Below are 22,254 nucleotides of genomic sequence, written 5' to 3' on the forward strand. Positions count from 1 at the left end.
TACTGAACAGAATTGTATCTTTATATAATTTATATTCAGAGTTCATAATTACTAAAGATATGTGGAAAAAGAACTAACAAACATAATTACATTTCTAATAACAGGATTGTGAATGAAATTGAGTTCATCATAATACAGAAATTCATTCAAAAGGCAAAAAAAATATTGTTTGATCCCAGATTCAAAAGAGTATTAGCCATCATTTCTTCTATTTGTCGAATATATAGGTAGTGATTAACAGAAAAAAGCTTGGGTTTTAACTATAATTCATACATGTTGGAAAAGGTTATCTATACACTCGAAGGAAACAAAAACAAGTTAGTAGATTAGGAATGAATTTTTAATACTGCTTCTAAAAGGCCTTTGAAATTACACATTTGAGACAAGGAAAGGTAATGCTTTCCTCAATTTTACAAGGAAGCCCATCTGTTAATCTATTTCTAATTACACCTAAAATGGAGTGGACATAGTAAGGAGATTTTCTCACTTTTGTAAAAGCATCTTTTTAAAAGTATGATATATTTAAAACGTTTAGGAGAATACACAATTATAGCTGTTTTCTCATGATTAAAGTTGACAGATATCAAATCTGGTAGTTTTATTTAATATTCTCTTCATTTTTATCAAAATTGTGAAGGCGTGCAAAATTGTTAAAGACAAATGCTTCCTTTCAACCATGTTTACTGCAACCCAAAGACAAGCACTTTTGATTATTTTAGCTGTTTAATTTGGTTTTGACCTTCATATCTCTAAATACTATGATTATATTTCCATTTCTTTACCCTTTGGTTTTTGGCAATTACTAGTTATTTGCAGATAGGAAATAGAGTTTTAGATATCCTTCTCACATCAACCCTGAACATATGCATACAGCTCTGCCCTATCTTGCCAATAAAATTGCATTATTAATTTTGTGGGATCAATATTTAGACTTCACTTTATGATGGCTATGTAGGCACTATTCTCAAGTGATTCATTATATGTGATTAACTATGATTCATTATGTAAATATTATTCTGCAGCTTATTCTTATTTTAGCATATATTTTATATTCATTAAGTTAATACAAACTTTATTTTTAAGCTTAATAAGAAAGCTTATTTAGCTTTCTATCTGCTCATTTTTAGCAACAGCCATTTTAGCCATTTAATCATAGTATTCCTTCTTGTTACAAATATTCTCATTTAATTTTATTCCTTTGGACATTATTATTTTACATTTCCTCTATCAAATACCAGTTTTCCATTAAGAAAAGATAAATTTCTTGACCTCTGAGTTAGTTTTATCTTTATATTTATTTCCTTTTATTCTATAAACAATATTCTTCTGTCTTTAATATTTAGGTTTATGGACCATGAGTATGCATGAAATTAGTTTTTTTGAGAATAAATTTCTGTAATAGTCGAATTCTTTACTCATATGGTTTTGATGTTACTGCATATATTAAAGAGCAGCTTATATCTTCTACATCTAATATTTCCTTTGATTCTTATCTTTGTGGTAAAGTGAATGGAGATAATTCTATTTTACTCACAAATTTGTTGACAGATTTTACCTTTTTAATCAGCTAATGTTTTAAAGTAGGCTCCACACCCATGTGGGGCTCAAACTTAAGACCCTGAGATCAAGAGTCCTATGTCTTAAAGACTGAGCTGGCCAGGGGCCCATGTTGAAAAATTTTAAATCAAATTTATCAAGGTAGAAATACATGCTATAAAATTCATCCATGTAAAATGTACAATGAAATATTTTTTAGTAAAAGCATAGATTTGTGCAATCATTGTCATGACCTTCCTTAGAACATTTCCATCTCTTCAAAGAAAAATTTTACTCGCTTTAGCAATCTCTCATTTACCTTTTTCTCCAGCCCCTAGAAACTGCTAATATACTGTCTGTCTCTCTAGATCGGCTTATTCTGGACATTTCATACAAACGATGCCACATAATAAATTTCTTTGGTGACTGACATTTCAAGGAGCTTAATGTTTCCAAGGTTCATCTACATTGAAAACTGGATGTCAATATCAATTCCTTTATATTGCCTAATAATATTTTGTTTAATAGATACAGTATATTTAATATCAAATACTTATTCTATTTAGTAGATACAATATATTAAATTCTGTCTGATAGATACACTATATTTTAATACAAGCAGAGTCCTCCCTGAGCAAGGGATCTATCCATCCATTGATGGACATTTAATGATTTAGCCATCCGTTGATGGACATTTGATGATCTATCCATCCGTTGATGGACATTTGTATTGTTTCTACTTTTTAGCTATTATGGATAACATCGCTATGAACTTTCCTGTACAAATTTTTATGTGGATGTTTATGGTTCTCTCTAGTATATACATAGCAGAATAATCGCTGGGTCATATGGTACTATGCTTAATATTTTGAGGAACAAAAACTTTGTTTTTGAACCCTGGGATGCCTGAATAACTCAGTTGGTTGAGCCATAGTCTTTTGGTTTCTGCTAGGTCATGATCTCACTTGGGGCTCCATGCTCAGCAGGGAATCTGCTTGAAGATTCTTTTCCTCTGCCGCTCCACCCACTTGCACACATCCCTCCCCCCCCCAAATTTAATAAATCTTTAAAAAAAACTGGCTAAACCATTTTATATTCCCAAATGACATGCATAAGAATTTCAATTTCTTTCCATTCTCACCAACACTTGTTATTAACTTTTTATTTTCATCATTTTAAAGTGTGTGAAGTGATATCTCAGTATAGTTTTGATTTGCATACTAATGATTAATAAATGTATATATATTTTCTTGAGCTTATACATTTTTATTTCTTTAGAGAAATACCTCTTTAAATCCTTTTCTCATTTTAAAATCGATTGTTTTTATTACTTTACAAGGTGCTGGATTTGTTCTACTTGTACTTTTTTGTGGACTTTTTTAAAGTATGTAGATCAGTTTTCTATCTTTTTAGGGGCACCTGCGTCTAACTTTAGTGTCAGGTTCATTCTGGCCTCGTGGAATCACTTGGGGAGTATTTGCTCCTTTTCTATTTTCAGGGGAGAGTTTTGAAGGATTTTTATTACTAGTTACCTAAAGTTTTGGTAGAATTTACCGGTGAAGACATCTGAGACTGTGTTTTCTTTTTTTGTTTTGTTTCTTTGTTTGATTTGGTGGGAAGGTTTAAAATTACTAATTCGATATTTTCAGTTACTAAAGTATCATTCAAATTTTCTATTTCTTTAAGAGTCAATTCTGGTATAATGTGTATTTCCAGGAATGTATCCATTTCACCTTAGTATCTTAGATATCTAATTTGTTGGCATTAAGTTGTTTATAGGATTCTCTAATATACCTTTGTATGTCTTTATGGTAGGAATTGATGTTTCCTCTTTCATCTTGATATTAGTGAATTATAACATCTTTGAGTTTTTGTTTGTTCATTCTATTTGGTTTCATGGTGCGTTTTTTTTTTTTTTTTAGGTTGTTTATTAGTCTGTTTTGGTTTAGATTTTTTTTCTTTAGTTAGTCTAGCTAAGAATTAATTACTTACATAACTATCTACAAAGAACCAACTTTTGATTGATTTTCTCTATTGTTTTTCTGTTTGCTATTTCATTAGTTTCTGCTCTAATATTTGTAACTTTCTTCCATTTTTCTGCTGGCTTTGGTTTTATTTTTTATTTTTTAAAAGATTTTATTTATTTATTTATGATAGACATAGAGAGAGAGAGAGGCAGAGACAGAGGCAGAGGGAGAAGCAGGCTCCATGCACCGGGAGCCCGACGTGGGATTCGATCCCAGGTCTCCAGGATCGCGCCCCGGGCCAAAGGCAGGCGCTAAACCCCTGCACCACCCAGGGATCCCAAGTATGTTTCTTGTAGACAGCCATGTTTAGATCATGTTTTTGTATTCATCCACCTATTTCTCTGGCTGTTAGAGCATTTAGCCATTTGCACTTATTATAATTACTGATTTGATAAGATTTGTCTACCATTTTGCTATTTGATTTCTATTTGCTATTTGTCTTTTGTATTTGCTCCCCCTTTCCTCTCTTATTGCCTTCTTTCATGTTAAATAGATATTTTCAGTATGTTTTTCTAAATCAAATCTTTTTCTTTTTTTTTAAGATTTATTTATTTATTCATAAGAGACACACAGAGAGAGACAGAGACATAGGCAGAAGGAGAAGCAGGATCCTCGCAGGAGCCTGATGCGGGACTTGATCCTGGGATCAAGACCTGAGCCAAAGGCAGCCCCCAAACCGCTGAGCCACCCAGGAGCCCTTCATTTTTTTAAATAAAAATGAGGTTTTGTGTGTGGGGATGGGGGATGCTAAGGATATTACATTGTGATTTAAAAGACTAGAGATCAGATTAATATTAATTCAAAAGCACACCTCTTTTGTAGACTATTTCTTCACCCCCAATTTGAGTTATTTTATTTAAATAATATTTGTATACATTGTTATCCCATCAACATGTTAAGGGAGAAGAAAATAGTTACAAAAATACTTTTAGGATGTCCTTCATATTTACCTATATAGTTAACTTTGTAAGTGTTATTTATTTCATGGTGCTGATTTCAGTTGAATTATTCTTTCATTTTAGCCTAAACAATTTTCTTTAGTAGTTCCTAAAAAGTAGGTTTGCCAACCACATATGCTCTTTCTGTCTCTCTTGCGATCTCTCTCTCTCTTTCTCTCTTTCTCTCTCTGTTTTGTTTATCTTGGCATCTCTTAATTTCCCCTTCTTTCTAAAAGTATGTTTTCTGGATAAATATTTCTTTATTGATAGTCTTTTTCCCTCCACCACTTTGAATGTGGTGTCCTTATTGCCTTCTGGCCTCCATGGTTTCTTTTATATGATGATCCCTTTTTCTCATATTGCTTTCTCTCTTTGTCTTGAAAATTTGACATTTATGAGATTAGGTGTGCATCTCGTTCATTTAATTGTACTTGGAATGTATTGAGTTCTTGAGGAGTGTGTAAAGTAATATTTTTTCATCAAAATTTCAAAATCTTTAGTTATTATTTCTGCGCATTTATCTCTCTCCCCTCTCTCTGGTAGTCTCATAATGCGTATGTTGTTGCACCTGATGGTGTCCCACAGGTTCTTTTGATATTTTCCTTTTTTTTTTCCTCTTCCTCAAATTGACCTGTTTTGAATTTCACTGTTTTTTTTTTTTTATCTATTAGTTTAAATTTGCTCTTGAATCCTTTCAGTGAATTTTATATTTTGCTTATTATATCTTAAACTCTGAAATTTATACTTGGCTCCTTACTTCTTTCTTGAAATTCTCTACTTGATGATTTATTGCTACCACATTCATTTAATTCTTAGACATGGTTTCCTTTAGTTTTTCTAATTGCTGATTTAAAATTTTGTATATTAAGTTTAATATCTGTCTTTCTTCTAGGATAATTTGTATTAACTGCATTTTTTCTATGTTGTGGCCATATATTCCTGTTTATTTTCATGGTTTGTAATTTTTAATTAAACCTCGGCCCTTTACTTACTATACTTACTATAATGTGGTAATTCTACAGTCAGCATATCATATGGTCCTTCTCCTTAGGGTTTGTCGTTGCTGGTATTGTAGCTATTTGTTTGTTAGTGACTTCCTAGAGTTAATTTATGTTTACAAAGTTTCTGTATAATTTATTTCCTCTACTGCGAGTAACCACTGCATTTACTGCTCTGTTAGCTGAGTGGTCAGCTTTTGAGAGCTAGAAATTTCCTTAAATGAATTGAACCAGTACATCTCCCACACTTTACCAAGGAACCCATGTTTGAGTTGGGGCATGCCTTCAATTCTTAGGCAGTTTATAACTCTGCATTGGCTTTCACATTTTACTTGTGAAGGGCCATAAGACTGATCAATATGAGAGACTGGATCCCACTCAGATCTTTCCTGGTCATGCATACAGCCCTGCATATGACTGTGACTTTCCAAATTCCAAAGGAAAATATTAGAGCTTTTCAAAGCTCTCTCTGTGAACATCTCATTTCCCAGCTCTTCCTTTTAAGCTTTGTCCACACTCTTGATAATACCCACCAGGTATCACAACCTCAGTAATCTGCAGTGTCAAATGAACCACTGATTGTTTCCAATAACTGCTATAGGAGTAACACATTTCTCAAAAGAAGCTCTAGTAGAGAAAAATAACAACAATGCCCTGGTAATGGAGTTGCAAGGCATGTCAAGAAGTGGCCTTGCTCTGGAAATAGAAATTTTTAGCACATCCATACATTATCTGTTTCCTTTGGTAGTTTCAAGGCTGCTGGTTTCACCTCCACTGTATTTGTGAAGTGATGGGTGGGTGCTGGGAGATTGATTTACAACACTACAAACTTCTTCCTACTGAGATTTAGCAGATGTTCTTGAAAAAAAAGTTCTTAGATTTTTTTTAAAGCTTTTGGTTAATTTTCAGGGTTCTGAAAATGTTGACTTTGATCATTTTTTCCAGAGTTTTCCTTGCTTTTATGGAGGAATAGGTGATGGAGGTCTTCTTTCCACCCTTCTATCAGTCCCATCAATATTATTTTATTTTAAATCATGAGTCTTACCCTATTAACAATCTTTCCCATCCTTAAACCATAAAATAAATAGACATATTATTATTTGATATCCAAGCCACTATGCAGATTTTTTTCCTAGTCTTCTTTTCCTTACATTCTATCACCTTCACACTTGGTTTTATAAAAGGGGTGTCAGATTTGATTATAGCTATAATAAGGGAACAGTTTAAGTTGAGTTCAATGTATACATGCACAGGCTTTTGCTTTTAAATAACCTGGGGTAAAGATAAGACACTCCTCTGGACTCATGGGTGGTGTTTATTTTGATCTTTCACAGGGGCTCAGGCTTAAGGAGGAATCTCATATCAAACCTCTTGCTGTATGGAGGTCAAATTCCATTACTGCTATGTTCAGATGGCTATTGAATTCCAGATAATAGCCTAAAGAACTTAATTTTTTCTTGAAATTCATTGAGCCACCTCTTCCTTAAATTTTGGGATCCTTGTTGTAGCTTTCTTTGATCTCAGAAACACAATGACATTATTATTGATATATTTGTTTCTGCCCAGTATTTGAGCATACAACACTAAGGCAGATGTGTAACCTTACACTGTAACCCTCCATGTTTCAGACTTCTCCTTTTAGTGGAAATATAATTTTTATTTTCCTGCCCAAATTCACTTTAGTAACTGCTCATATTTAATGTATATTTGCTATGTTTGCCTGTAGGAGAATTTGCCAGTAACAGGACTCTTGACAGCCTCTTCAACTTTATTTCCTAGAAATCAACCTTTTTCATATGTACTTTTCAATACTGTTGTATAGGTTTTGGCTATACACTTGCCATTCCCTTTAAAATGTAACACTTCTTGCTTTTCCAGTTTTTCTTTATCTTTCAAAGCTACTCCTTTTCGAAGGTTTTGGCAAGCTAATAATGATTTTTCCGCCAGATAATATATTCTTATCTCTTATTGAGTTAAGAATTGTGCTTAGTTTGTATTTTTGTTTTCAGTACACATCTCCATTTCTAACTTATTTTACACTCTGAAAAAATATATTTCCTGAATAAACATATCAATTTATCATATAGTATATGATTCAGAAAACTGAATAATGATAACATAATGGAAGATAAAATAGCACAAATTATTGTTCACCTGTAGTTTGTCTTTATTGATCACAGAATAAATTAATTAGCTTTATTAGAACTTATTCCTTCTTCATTTTTGTTTGAACAGATTCAATTGTTCAAGTAGCTACTCATTTGAAATATATTCAGATTTGAAGATTTGAAGTGATGAAAACATTCTGTATGGAATGTGACTTAATTTAAGAAATCTTTCTTGGATAAGATAAGTGACTGTGTGCATTACAAAATCAACTTTAACATTAAAAATAAATTGTTAGGAAAACAATGATCACTTGATTCAGAAAGGATAAATATTTTCACATGAAGTATGTCGTTTGAGAGAACTAGTAACTTTTAGTTCAATTAAGAGCCAGGTAGATATTTTGTGACAGAATTAGGTTTAGAATCACAGTTTACAGGGCAGAAAAACTTATATCTATTTTGATTTGTTATTTTTTCCACCATTCATGTATAACACATATATTAAAAAATATTTTATAACAAAAAATATTCTATAAAATATTTGTTTCCAACAACATGCCTTATAACTGCTATTATTATGGTATACATTTATCCAAGTTGTAAAATGCAGTATGTGTATCTACATGTATCTACCTCTTAATCAAATGGCACTACTACTAATATTGTAATTTTTCTATTATATGTTGCTAACATTTGTTCAAAAGATTTCAATTATTTTACTACATTACTTTTGTTATTTTTAAATTATTATTATTTATGTATGTACCAAACTGCACTTAACTTATCTTTATTGTTGGGAAATTGGGTTACAGCAATTATTTATCAATATAAATGATGCTCTGATATATATTTATTTATGCATATGATTCATGTGTCATACTCATATATGTGTACTGTAATTTTGTATATTTCCCACAGAAATTTCAAATTTTTAGAACACTTAATACCTGGACTATATTCCATAATGCTATGATATGTTTAACCTATTTATATTTATCACATTTTCTTATTAAAGTTTTTATTTCCTTAGTTAATAATCTTTCTAAAGATTTGTCAGTTTCATTGCATGTCTCAAAAAGAACTATGTTTATCAAATCTACTGTTTTATTTTATTGTATATATTCTTCATTCTTATAGTGCAAAATTTTCTTTTCAAGCAGCTAATTCATACCACTTTTTTTCTTTGTGGGGTAGAGAAGAGTGATTATTAACATTCATATGTGATTAAGTTATTCTACTGTGGACATTTAAGATATGTCAACTGTAATAACTTGCCATTGTATTTTGTCTTTTATTAAATAGTATGGATTTACTGATCCTTATGCCTATACAATCCAATTTTATTTGTAATTAAGACCATGTCTTCATAGTAATCAGTAATTAGAATATCTCTTTACTCTGTTATTTAGACAATAAGTCAGTCGAAGATTAGAATATATATCAAATGTTAAATAAGTGGCTTTGTATTTAAAATGTTGCCTTTTATATACTGCCAAGTTAAAAAATTAGAGTTCTGTAAACTTTTGATGCAATTAGTTTTATTTATTTCAGGTTTTCAAGTGTCAAATTTAATTTAACATAAATGTAATTTCTATGAATATATTTAATTATATTTTTAAGTAATTAACACTGTATACAAATATATTAAAGCAGTCTATTATATTTAAAGCAAGGGATTCCTATTTAGTATGCCATTTCACAAAAAGGCCCATATAATATGTAAAAATCTATAGTTATAATTTTTTCTAATTACTTTTTTTTTAAATTGTAAAAGAATTTATATCTAATTGCTTTTGAAATAGCTAATACTCTTCCCTGGTTAAACAAAAGCAATTACATACACAATAAGGAAAAAAAAAGAAAACTAGAGAAAGAAAATATTACTATCTATTACAAACACAATTTTCCATTCCAGAGATAACCATTCTAACAGGGGTCTAATATTTTCTTCTGAATTTCCCAGAGATCATCTCTACAGCTGTGCAGGGATGGGATGGGGTATGCATGGATGTGTAACTGGTAGTATGCTAAATACTATATTCCCCTTTCTCCATTGCTTTACTTGATGACTATTTTTTTGAAGTTGGTTATGATTCATTGATAGACTGTATAGAGCCTCCATTTTATTAAATCATAAATTATTTTAACACTAAATGGAAGCAATTTAATATACCTAACTTGTCTTATGCATAACTTTTATGAGAGCACGTTAATGAACATAACTAGTCTTATTGTACATTTTTAAAATATTTTATCAGATAATGCTATGATAAATAATAGTTTTAATATTTGCAAGTTTATAGGTAAAGTAAAATTTTACTCTGTACAAAACAATATTTTTTTAGTAGATCTGGACACGTTTTTCTCTAAAGATTTTTAATACTTTTTATTGCCACCTGGAATTCCTGATAAGGCCTATTTTTTCATATGGTCACCAAAACAAAGTGTTCTTAACTTCTTTACACTTTTCTTCCCAAATAAATAGAATCTAGGTTTTTGAATTTGTAATTGTATTTTTAAGATTGTGAATGAATTTGAGAATCTTTTCAAATGACTAAGAAAGTAAGAGCTATTTTATTTACTTTTCTGTATGTAATTTGTATACATATATTAACATATAAATATAAATGTATATATTACACAGAATCTAGCTTAATATTATTTTGGCAATTTGAGCATTTGAAAATTTCTGAATCGATCATTAGTTACAATGAATTCCACAGGTAATTTTATTACAAATTATAGATGCTTTATCCACAAATTTGATACCTCTTTTTAGGTTTGAAGCATTTTTGAATTATTTTTCTATCTTTCAAGAGTTTTAACTGACTGTCAGTGAGTTTTGCTTAATGATAATTTACAATTTAAAGTCATTTCCTTCAGTCATTGACTGGATGTACTGAGATTTAGGTAGTCTATCTTGTTTTCTTTTTATATATATCATGTCAGTTCATCTGGGTTTTGGAGTTGAACAACATATTTGACCCTTAGTGGGAGATTTTTCATATAGTGTTAATTTACCTTTACAACACCACCCTATAGTGAGTGCAGCTAACCACCTATGTGTGACTACATAATTTGAAAAGTTAATGGCTCCCTTGGGAAGTTTCATTGCATATTTGCTTTTTTATTGCATGGTAGTCCACTTATATTCTGCCGAGTATAGATTTTACTCAGTTAAAAATAATCTTTGTGACAGTTTAATCCTACCACAATTCATGACAAAATGAATATGACACATTTACTATAACTCAAATTCTCAGGAATTTTACTAATGGTCCATTTAATGTTCCATGGAGGTGAACATTTATACTGCAGGAAAGCTGGCAGCCACAATTAACAATGCAAGCTGTCAAAGTTGACAGTAGCAACTTTATTTCAAGAAGGCGTTTTAGCAGATTTCTCCCATTTATAAGTTGGACACACAAATTCCATGAAATAATACAGCTACACAAAACTAAGGATAAAATTGCCTATTATAATGTACATGGTAAAACTAATGTCATTCCTGAAGTTTTAATGACACAATTTGATAGAAAGGCTTGAAGTCAAGGTGTAAAGGGGTAAACGTGGAGGTGCCGTCCTTATTACCAGCAAGAATTTTGATTAAAAATCGCATTTCGTTTTCAGCTTTTTTCCCCCCACCAAATTAGTTATTTATTCCTCAGTCATTTACTGGTAAAAACATTGTTTGCCTATAAAGCTCAAGAAGTAATAGAATATTAATGGTAATGAGGTCAAGAATGGACACTGGGACTATCAAATCATGGCTTCCCCCCCAGCCTCAGTGAGCTACTCCTTCATTCCATCTTTGATTTGAGAATTTAACATTTTTAAGTTTTTGTTGTTGTGAAAACATGCTGAAGGATGTGGAACTACTGGAACTTAAATTATGATGAAAAAGAAGAATGACTCAAATATTTGGGGTAATTGTGCTATTTTGTTATACAGTTAACATACACAAACCCTGTGACCCCCCCAATTTCACCATTATATTGTTACCCAAAAGAAACAAATATGTATAAATATATATGTATCTGTTATATATATCTCTGTGTGTGTATACACACACACCAAGGTTTGTATAGTAATTGTAATTGCTTTATTATAATAGTCAAAATCTAGAAACAACCTAGATGTCTATCAATTTTGTTTAGAACGCTTGCACAAATTCTCACATATTCTTAAAATACCACTCAACCATAAAAAGGAATGATGTCATGCACACAACGACATGGATAAATCTGGAAAAAATAACACTGAGTCATATAAGACTTGCACAAAAGAGCAGATAGTACATGATACTTGGAATTGACAAAGTTAATCTGTGGTAAAGAAAAACTAATTGCTAGCTGTGGCTTCTGAGGTTTGAGGAATAGAGATTGATTAAAGAGGCCTAAGGGAACTTTCAGGGGTGCTGATAATGTCCTGTACCTTGCTAAAGATTTGTGCTACAAAAGTGTATGCATTTGTCAACACTCACAGAATAGGTGCTTTTAAAAGACATTTTATTGTTTGTAAATCTTACATTAAATACAAAAAAAAAAAATGGAGTCATAACTTTGTATTAAACCCTTGATATTGATATGTATGCTGAAGCATTTGGGCAGAAATGAACCAATATCTATAACTTACTTTCCAACTAATGAAAAATAAAATGGACTGATGAATTGATAGGGGGATAGATGATATAGATAGGTAGATAAAGTCTGTGAAATAAAGTAATCCATGAAATTCTACTTGTAGAATTCATATGGAGAGTATATGTGGATGTTCATTGCAAAATCATTTCAACTATTTTATGATAGATTTTGTTTTATTAATAGAATGTTGCTAACAATGAAAAGAAAATATATGAATTCCTTGCATTACCAGCATGTCAGTGTTACCTTTGTTTTAAATTTAAAACCGAAGGATGTGATTATAAAATCATGAAACTTTTTTTTTAATCTTTACTTGTAAAATGAAGAATCTTTCTGGTGTTTCCAATTTTCCCTGCATTCTTAGATCTTATTTGTAGATATTTTAGATTTTTTTCTGATATATTTTTAATTTTAATTTAGCTCATTTTAAAATACTAACCTATGCTTTGTTTCTGTTTAAGGGTATGTTTTCCAGCATAGTTTCATTTTCTGAGATATTATTATAGTTCTCATTCTTTATTGTTTATACTGAAAAATATGCTCATTAAAAATTAGCTAAAAGAAAGTTAAAACAAGTTATTTGTATTTGATCTTATAACAATCCTTTTCTATTACTCATTTTGATGTGATATTTTTTTCTGGGTTTTTGGAAGAAAGGATGAGTTTCAAAGCCATTTATAGAATCATGGCATTAGAATTTCTCCTTTAGTTATTTTTATAAAATGCCAAAATTTGTGGCCTCTTCCTTTCTCAGACCTCCTAGCTCTCTCTTCATGTTCTCCATTATTTCCATGGCTCTTTTTTTTTTTACCCCTTTTTGTAACTTTATCACCATACTTGGTTCTCTCTCCGCAATTTCTTTGTAGTGGAATATGAGATGTGTTCTGGAAATTTGCTACTGATGATTCATTTTGACAGTTCATAGCACTTAGACTTTTTCAGCACATCAGATCTTACTGGGGACCTTTGTGATCAGGTGTAATTGGAGGTAAGCCACTGTTAGCTGTATAAGTTTGGCCGGTGCACTTTCCAGTGAATCCTTATTGGCTCATCTGAGGTTCCCCTCTTCTCAGATTTGTCTTACATCTTCTGGCTCCTCCACACAAATGCTGATACCATGCCAGTCTTGCTCCATTCTGGTTAGATGCATGTATTTTGATGGACATAGGGATAGCTTTTCACATACTTTTGCTGTAGATATTGTCCCTGAGTTTTTGGTTTTGCTATTCCTGTTGCTCTGACATGTTCATTTTACTGAGGGATTCAGGAAAATTTGACACTGTACTGCAGCAGCTTCTGCCACCAGTTTTCTAGCATTGCTTCACACTTGACTAAAAACAAGTACCTTCCACTTTCTTATCTAAAAATTAACCTCTTAATAATTTTATAATTATTTTTAATTTTATTATTTTTAACATTATGTTAGGACAGACTGATGTTAATATTTATGTACTTACATTTATTTATTTAAAATTTTTATTTATTTTATGTGGAATTTCTTTATTACTGTAATGCATTTCTTTACTTGTAAGTTTATACATAACCGAATAATGAAATAATTAAAGGCATATTACAACTATAACACCACACATAATGTACAGAAGATAAAATATCCCAAGATGTTTACTTCCAAAATTCTATACATTTTATTATCCTAGGACCAAATAAACAAAATGTAATTCCTGGAAAGATTGGTCACCTACATTGATTGATAGAGAAAAACAAAAATAAAAATATTGCCAAGCTTCCATTTAATTTTATAGGTTGTAAATTATGCATAGATTAGTCTCAATTTATAGATTATGTATTTTAATTTCACCATGACTAATCAATATCTAGTTTAAGTGGTTGACAAAAGTTTATTTATTCATTTAAAAAATAACTTTTTCTAAATAGTGTGTGTTTGTGTTTACTTTTAGTTTTGATTTTTGTACTGCCTATAAAATCTATCTTTAATCAATTCTTAAGAACTTACAAAATCCATATATATTTAATGTTTATTAATATTAGATTAATTCATAAAATAAAATATAGGAGGTGTGTAGTGCAGTGATGGATGACACAATGTATTCTTTGTCAAAAGTATAGCTTCTTTTTCATAACACTGAAAAAATAAAAATAAAAACTTTGTAGTATGTTATGGCATCATATTATATGTAGAAAAGCCTAGAATCTACCAAAAAGCTGTCAGAACTAATTAACAAATTTAGTAAGTTGAGGATACAAAATCAATATACAAAAAAGCAAACAGTTATTTTTCTGTATACCAATAACAAACTACTACCTAAAAAAGAAAGTAAGAAAACAATGGCATTAACAATTATATCATGGGGTACCTGAGTGGCTCAGTGGTTGAGTGTCAGCCTTTGGCTCAGGGTGTGATCCCAAGGTCCTGGGATCGAGTCCTTCAGCAGCCTCCCTGAAGTGAGACTGCTTCTCCCTCTGCCCCTGTCTCTGCCAATCTCTCTGTGTCTCTCATGAATACATAAATAAAATCTTAAAAAAACAAAAACAAAAAATAACAATTGCATCCAAAAGAATAAAATATCAGGAATAAATTTAACCAAGGAGATGAAAGATTTGTACACTGAAAACTAAAAGACATTGATGAAAAAAATTGAAGAAGACACCAATAAATGGAAAGATATGTGCTCATGAATTGGAAAAATTAATATTATTAAAATTTTCATACTTCTCAATATTGCATTGAGATTCAGATTCAATGCAATCCCTATCAAAATTCTCATGGCTTTTTCCACAGTAGTTCTTATTTTTTTTTAACTGCTTTGTTTTTCAAAATCTAAATTTCTTCATTAAAATGGGAACATAAATTAAAAAAATAAGTGAAATTAAAATAATGATGTAGGTCAAGTACAGTTTCAGTGTGATCTAACCTAGTGTGACAGACCTCCAAAGAAACTAACACTCTTACCCTACTTTAATAAAAAATACCATTTCCTAACTATAGGAGATATTCTCTTGTATTCTGTGATGATTGGATCATTTGAGTGAACATTACATTCAACATTAGATTCACTTATTAACGCATTCATTCATCTTTTACCTATGTATTAGGTTCAATTTGTGTTAGTAGCATTCTGTCTTTTAGGGATACAAAATATCTGTGTGTGTGTGTGTGTGTGTGTGTGTGTAATGTGTGTGTGTAATCAAGCTAAGTAAGCACTGTAGTAGTAGCAAATATATAAAAGTGCAAACAACAGAAAACAACATATAGTGAGAATTTGGATAGCATGACTTTTTAAGAATGATGCATTTCGTTGGGGAAAAAAGGATGGTTTTAAAAGGGGTTAAAACCATATCAAAAGGGACGCCTGAGTGGCTTAGCCAGTAGGTGCCTGTCTTCGGCTCAGGTCGTGATCTTGGGATCCGAGATCAAGTTCCACATCAGGTTCCCTGTGAAGAGCTAGCTTTTCCCTCTGCCTGTGTCTCTGTCTCTCTCTCTCTCAGTCAGTGTCTTTCATGAATAAATAAATGAACCTTAAAAAAACAAACACCATATCATAAAAGGCCAGCATCAGTCCTAATTTACTCCCATCTTTAGATCAAAAGCCAGAAATACAAGTTACAACAATAGAGATTATGGGTCAAATGTCTCTTCATACATTTCTCTAAAGTCCCAAGGCCAGCTTATCCTCCTGGGTTAGAAAATCAAGTTTCTCTTACCAGCATGTTTCCCTCTTGGCAAATTAAAAAAGCATCAATGTTTTACCTAGAAATCTATAACTCAATCTATTAACAAATTAACCAGTATTTTTAAAAACATTTTATTTATTCGTTTGAGAGAGCATATGAGCAGGATGTGGGGAGAGGGAAGGGAGAGGGAGAAACAGGGAGAAGGAGGAGCAGATGCCTCACTGAGCATGGACCCGAATGGGGGGGGCTCTATCCCAGGGCCCTGGGATCATGACTTGAGCTGAAGGCAGACACTCAACCAAGTGAGCTACCTAAGCATCCCCAAATTCACTAGCATTTTCATGTGCATGTGTCTGTTTGGGGTCAAATAGTTGATTATAAATTTTATATTGGGAACTCCAAAACTACTTCCATACAGCCTAACAATTACTGTTTCTCAACATTGGTTCATACTTCCAACTGTAAGACAATCACTTAAATGATTCTTTAAAATTCAGTTCCTGAGCTCTAATCCGTACATTTTGAAACAGAGGTAGATCTGAAGAATCTTCATTTTAATAAGCACATTCTTGCCATTTTTATGCATTTAAAATATTGAACCTAGCTTAAGTTTTAAAGACTAAAATTAAACTCCGTCTTCTCTCTCTCTCTCCACAAACCCACACACCCACACACACCTTTTATTTTATTAGAATGTATTGAAAATAAAGTCAATGTTGAACAATTCTGGAGAATCATCAAGACTATAGAGAAGATGTACTAAATGCAGGCTGCAGCTATGGTGTTTCCACATTGGATCCTGACTCAATTTGTACTTCTGCCTTATAAATCTCTATAGCAAGCTGGTAAGATGTTTTGAGAAATTGGTAAATTACTAGGTGTATAGGAGGATCTCCAAAATTATGATGGCTATTCTTTCTCTCTGGCTATCTAAATTCCTTAATAAAGTCACTGAGTATTAGCAACCCCTGAAACCAATGACATTGCAGGTAAATTTTTTGTCTTGGGATTGTTCTTCATTATTGTCCACACAAAATGTTTGAATAGCAATAATGAAAGCTTTGCCCATCCATCCATTCATTCATCTATATTCATCTACTCTTATATTTAATGCCTAATTAATGTCCAATCCCAGTCCAATTCAATGATAAATATCTTTTCTTCCAAGCTTCTATCATACATAAACAGTCAAATTCAATATATTGCAGTGAATATTATGTGCATAGCTATGTAACTAGTTATAAAAAGGATCAAGATAGGTAAAATTTTATAGATTAAATTTCCCTTTAGGAAGAGGATTATATTCATTGAATGATAATCTAATTTAGTGCTAGCTTCAATCTTTTAGCTTTCAATTTCAAGTGCACTTCCTAATTCATGTAAAAACACGTTTTCTTGAGCAAAAATGTATTAAATATTTGTAATGATATAGCATATTTCTCTGAACATTAATATATGAAAGAAGGTAAAGGAAAATAATTTTTTTAAGGAAAATAAATTAAGTGTAGTCAGAGTATTATATTTTTTTTCTCCTAGGGGTCCGAACTGTAAATTAATAGTGTCAAAAGTATTTTATCAGCAATCAAAATTTCTGATTTACAGAGTGATTACTATTTGGGGAGAAATTAATTTGCTTCCCTCACCCCTTTATCTTAACATTGCAATTTCACTGTGTGTGTGTGGGATTTATGTTGAGGGTGTTATGCTATTGTAAAATGTTTGGAAGGGGAACTTTCGAACCAGAAAATGCAGAAATAATATATTTTATAAATTTTCCAACTTCATGAAAATACACTTTACTTTTGTCCTTTGATATAATTTAGTAATACTTGAAAACTTTACAAATATTGGCATATTATTAGAAGATCCAATCAATTAAAATTGGTATGCAAATATTTTTCTTATTTTGTAAATTAATTTGTAAATTACTTATCAAAAAGTTAGGTATGAAAGGCTTCTCTCTCTGTATTCTAATTTATTTGACCACAGGATACAAAGAAGAAGTAGTGGGTGAGATAAGAAAAGCACAGAAAGTTTTATGAGAAAAGACTGGAAGCAAAACTAAACACAACATTGACATGACCATACTTGGGTTGGCAATACAAGACGAACTATGATTTTCATCTCTTTCCTTTTTTTAGTGAATGGTCACAAAAATTTTGCTATAAAAGTATTGAGGAAAAAGTGTCTATATTTAAGTATACTGTATAATATATGTCTTATACATATATTTAAAGTTGGAAGTATAATTTGCTAATAAACTATTTGACTTTCTAGAAAATATCACCAAGAGTAATAGTATAGAACTTGAAAATGTTTAAAAGGTATTATGGAAAGAAAGAAATTAAGTGTAAGTATGTAAGAAATTAGAATAAACAATAGTCTCAGGGAAAATATTTTATCTATATTAATATTCAACATTTCTATAAAAATTTCTAATTTATTATAGAATAGTGAAGATGAATTAAAAATTAATGAAACTATTGTTTATGGAATAACTATCTTATTAATATTGTATTTTTACTTAAAATTTATAAATATTGAATTTTGGATAACATTTATGTAGGTATGTGAGTAATAATCTAGCATTTAAGCAAACTTAGGGTTTTTTTTTTGTAATTTTGTGATTTTCAAGGGCTTAATATCTGTTTTGCTTGCCTTTCTTTTGTTAGGTTTTCCCTTAGAAAACTGTACGAAAGTGATACACTAAACAAAAATTGAAAAGAATTTACTAAGCTAGAAGCAGTTATTGTGTGAGTCACCTTGTCAGACAGCTTTACCAAAAGTTAAATGAGTTAAAATTTAACTTTTGTTTGAAGAGCTAACCAATTCAATCACATAATAAGTAAGAAAGTGGAGCTTATCTTAAGAAATAAGACCAGTAAATAAAAAACGAATTGGAAAAGAGAATTGTTACTCTGTGTTTACATGAGAGAATATTGGAAAGAGATTATCCCTAATCAGCATGATTAGCTAATCAGGTTTAATTGAAAGCCAAATCCTCAAGTAAATATTTCAACAACAACAACAGCAGCAGCATCAACAGCAACACCAAAAAGTACAAGAAAAAATAAAAATGATATTAAGAAGCCCAAGCAAAAATACAAACACAAGGCTTTAGGTACAGAGTACCTCTGGCTGTTGCTGAATGTTAGAGCTGTTATATTTTAAAATAACCAAATGTGAGGCAACATACATATGCGAGAAGATTCCAGAAGGGAGTTAGGAATTGAAGTTGAAGGCCAGAAAAAGAAAGGAAAGAAGAGAGAAGTAGAGAGTGAAGGGAAAAAAGAATGGAAAGGAACACCTCCGGATATTCTTAGCTTTGTAAAAATTTTCTGGTGCACTTAATTAAAATCTCTTATTTTCATGGATTCATCTTACACTAAACTTGTGCCTATCAGCCATCCAAGAAGAATATGGGTGTATATGGATGCAGATACATAGTACATATATATGTGATATATAACAGATAAAACTCTTTATACAGTTGTGCTTCATTCACTGATTATTGATGGATTACTGAAATGCTACACAAAAGAAACCCAAATAATTTGTCCTCTGTTTCTTTCTTTGTGGATTTGTAGTCTTTCTTGATAGGTCCCTTGCCTTAGAGATTTAAACAGATTGCTCATCCATTATAGTCTTTAGAAGTAATATGCTAAAAAGACCCTTATTTATAAAACCAAACATATGTCCAAAATTTTTTAGATCAAACAATATGTCAAATTTACACAGCTAATTAGGGAATTGAACTAAGTAGTGCTGATTCCTCTCTCTAAGTTCAAGCCACTATCCTGGAATGGAAGAAGCAAGAGGAAATGGTCAGAGATGAGGTCAGTTATACAGACAGTTTTTAGATCATTTAGGGCTAGGATGGAAAAGGCAAGGAGTTTAAAGTTTTTCTATGCATTATGAATATGAATTAAAGGATTTTTAATAGAATAGGGGTGTATATTTATATTCATGTATCAAAAATATCTCAAGCTTCTTAGTGTGGAAGACTATGATGTGGAAGTAAAGAGAGCAGTTGGAGGCTATTTCAAAAGTGCAAATGAAAGGCTATTGTGGTTAGAACTAGCAGTCAGGTTCTTGAGGATTAACTAGACCAGTTATATTTATTTGGAGGATCAAGCCAAGAAGATTGGTATAAGGAATAGGTATCAAATATAAAGAAGGGAAGAATCAAGTACGAATACCATATTTGAACTACAAACTAATGTCTCCATTTACTCAGTGAAGGTGAAATTATGTATTAGAAAGGAAATGAGAAACTATCAAGAGATCATTTTGAGGTGTTGATCATTATTTTTGTTATTAACATTTTATTTCAACTTTTCTGTTTGAAGATGTTCATAATAAAGACAGGGAAAAATTCTGTTTTGAAAATGTAGTTGAAGATCATCAAAATGTCATGAATGAGTCCAAAATTGCAATTACATAAATTATAGGATTAATAAGTGTTATTAATCCAGTTTAAACCTGCTGAAGAAGGTGGAATTCAATAATACTATGTCTGGATTCACTTTTTAATGGGGGCCTGTAATTGAAAATTGACTTTCTGCAATGGTTTAAGGCACATATGGGGAATCTAAGTCAAGCTGTGGAGTAAAGAGGTGAATACATGAATCTGGAATGCTGGAGTAAAAGGGGGAAATCAAAGTTTAGCAATAGAAATGCAAGAGAGAGAATGAAATGGATACAGTTAGAAAGAGGGAGATGGTGGCAAACAGGGATGGAGAGCTATGGCATTCCTTTTGTCATGGCTTTGTTAAATACATTGGTGGTGAGAGCCTAGCCTCAGTGGAAAGTGCTGTGATGATTATCTTCTCTAAGTCAGAGGTAAAGGTGAAAGACACTGCCATTAAAATAGACTGCTTGATTTCAACAGGAATGGTGTGATCTTGGGGTGATAGGCCAAGTCATTGTTTTTAGATTCCAGAAGAAGGGTTGCCATAGTTATCATAATAGGAGAAAAACTAGAATAGTGATCAGAATAGCCCAATCTACAGAAATATTTGATGATAGCAAATCCATAATCAAACACTCAGAATCAAATAGATGGCAGTCCTGAAGTTCATACCCGATCCGTGTAATCATAAAAAAGTAACACACCTGGTAAACTAACACTTGATTGGCTTACCACAATAGCATCCGGAGAATTTTACTCAGTTCTGAGAAGATGACTTCATTGAGACACTGGTACATTTGAGGGAGCAGTCTACAATAACAGCACAAGTCTATACAGTATTTTCCTTCTAGCCTTTGGAACAGGGAAAGTGCTGTGTTCTTGGGAATATTCAGCTTATTCGGAATCTATCTTATTCTTATATTGGTTCCCTGCATAAGGATCATTAGGGGAGAAATAGAAAATAGAAGTTTCTGTATTTCCCACATTTCATCAATTGTGTAAACCCAAACTACACATGTATGTTGGAGACAAAGATACTAGAAATGTGATGAATTTTCTAAAGATTCAGGAATAGTGAATACAGTTGAATTTTATCAATGGTTCTCTTGGGGATCAGGTATTCTGCTCCACATATGATTTGCTTTGGTAAACAAGATGCTAACAAATGGGATGCAAGCTAAGCCTGGAAAAACAATTGTATAGTAAGGCTTGCTCATTAGCCCACTTTGTTTTTCTAATGAACCATCAAAACATGTCTTGGTAGCCTTCAGGAGGACAAAGTGTAAGGGGGTTGTGGAGAGCTGAGTTGTCCCATTTGAGGCTACCCTATACCATCCTGTTCTCCCATCTCAAATGTCTAAATGAGATTAGCAGACTGAAGTCAAACCTGGACCAGCTGAGCAAAACCACCCAATGGAACTTAGTTAGACTCATAAGAAATAATAAGGTTGTTGTCTTAAGCCAGTAAAATACTGCATATCTTGATAGGCAGTATTATTGAATAAATGGCTAAAAAACTCTCATAGGTGGTTACTATCCCATCTCCTTTATTTCATTTATTAACCAAAAGCTCAAGAAAGAGTGATCTTGTAATATGAAAGTGGATTATTTTAAGTTTAAGCAGGGAGTAACTTCAATTTCAGCTATTCATCCAGATGTTGTCTCCTAACTTGAGGAAATTAAACACAAATCAAATTCCAAGCACTTGTTTTACAACCAGTTATAAAACAAGGTGTTTTTTTTTTTATTGCTATTGATCTGGAAATTCAATCTCCCTCTCTCTCCTCATCACCTCTTTCTCAAATACTCAGAAGCAGTTTGCTTCCACGTGGCAAGAGAACAATAGATCTTCTCTATCTTGCTTCTAAATTTAGAACACATTTTAATTTGCAGGGATATTGATCATTGTACTGTCCCAGAGGACATCACAACTAATGAT

Source organism: Canis lupus, chromosome 17, assembly GCF_048164855.1.
Source record: "Canis lupus baileyi chromosome 17, mCanLup2.hap1, whole genome shotgun sequence".
Taxonomy (NCBI): Eukaryota; Metazoa; Chordata; class Mammalia; order Carnivora; family Canidae; genus Canis; species Canis lupus.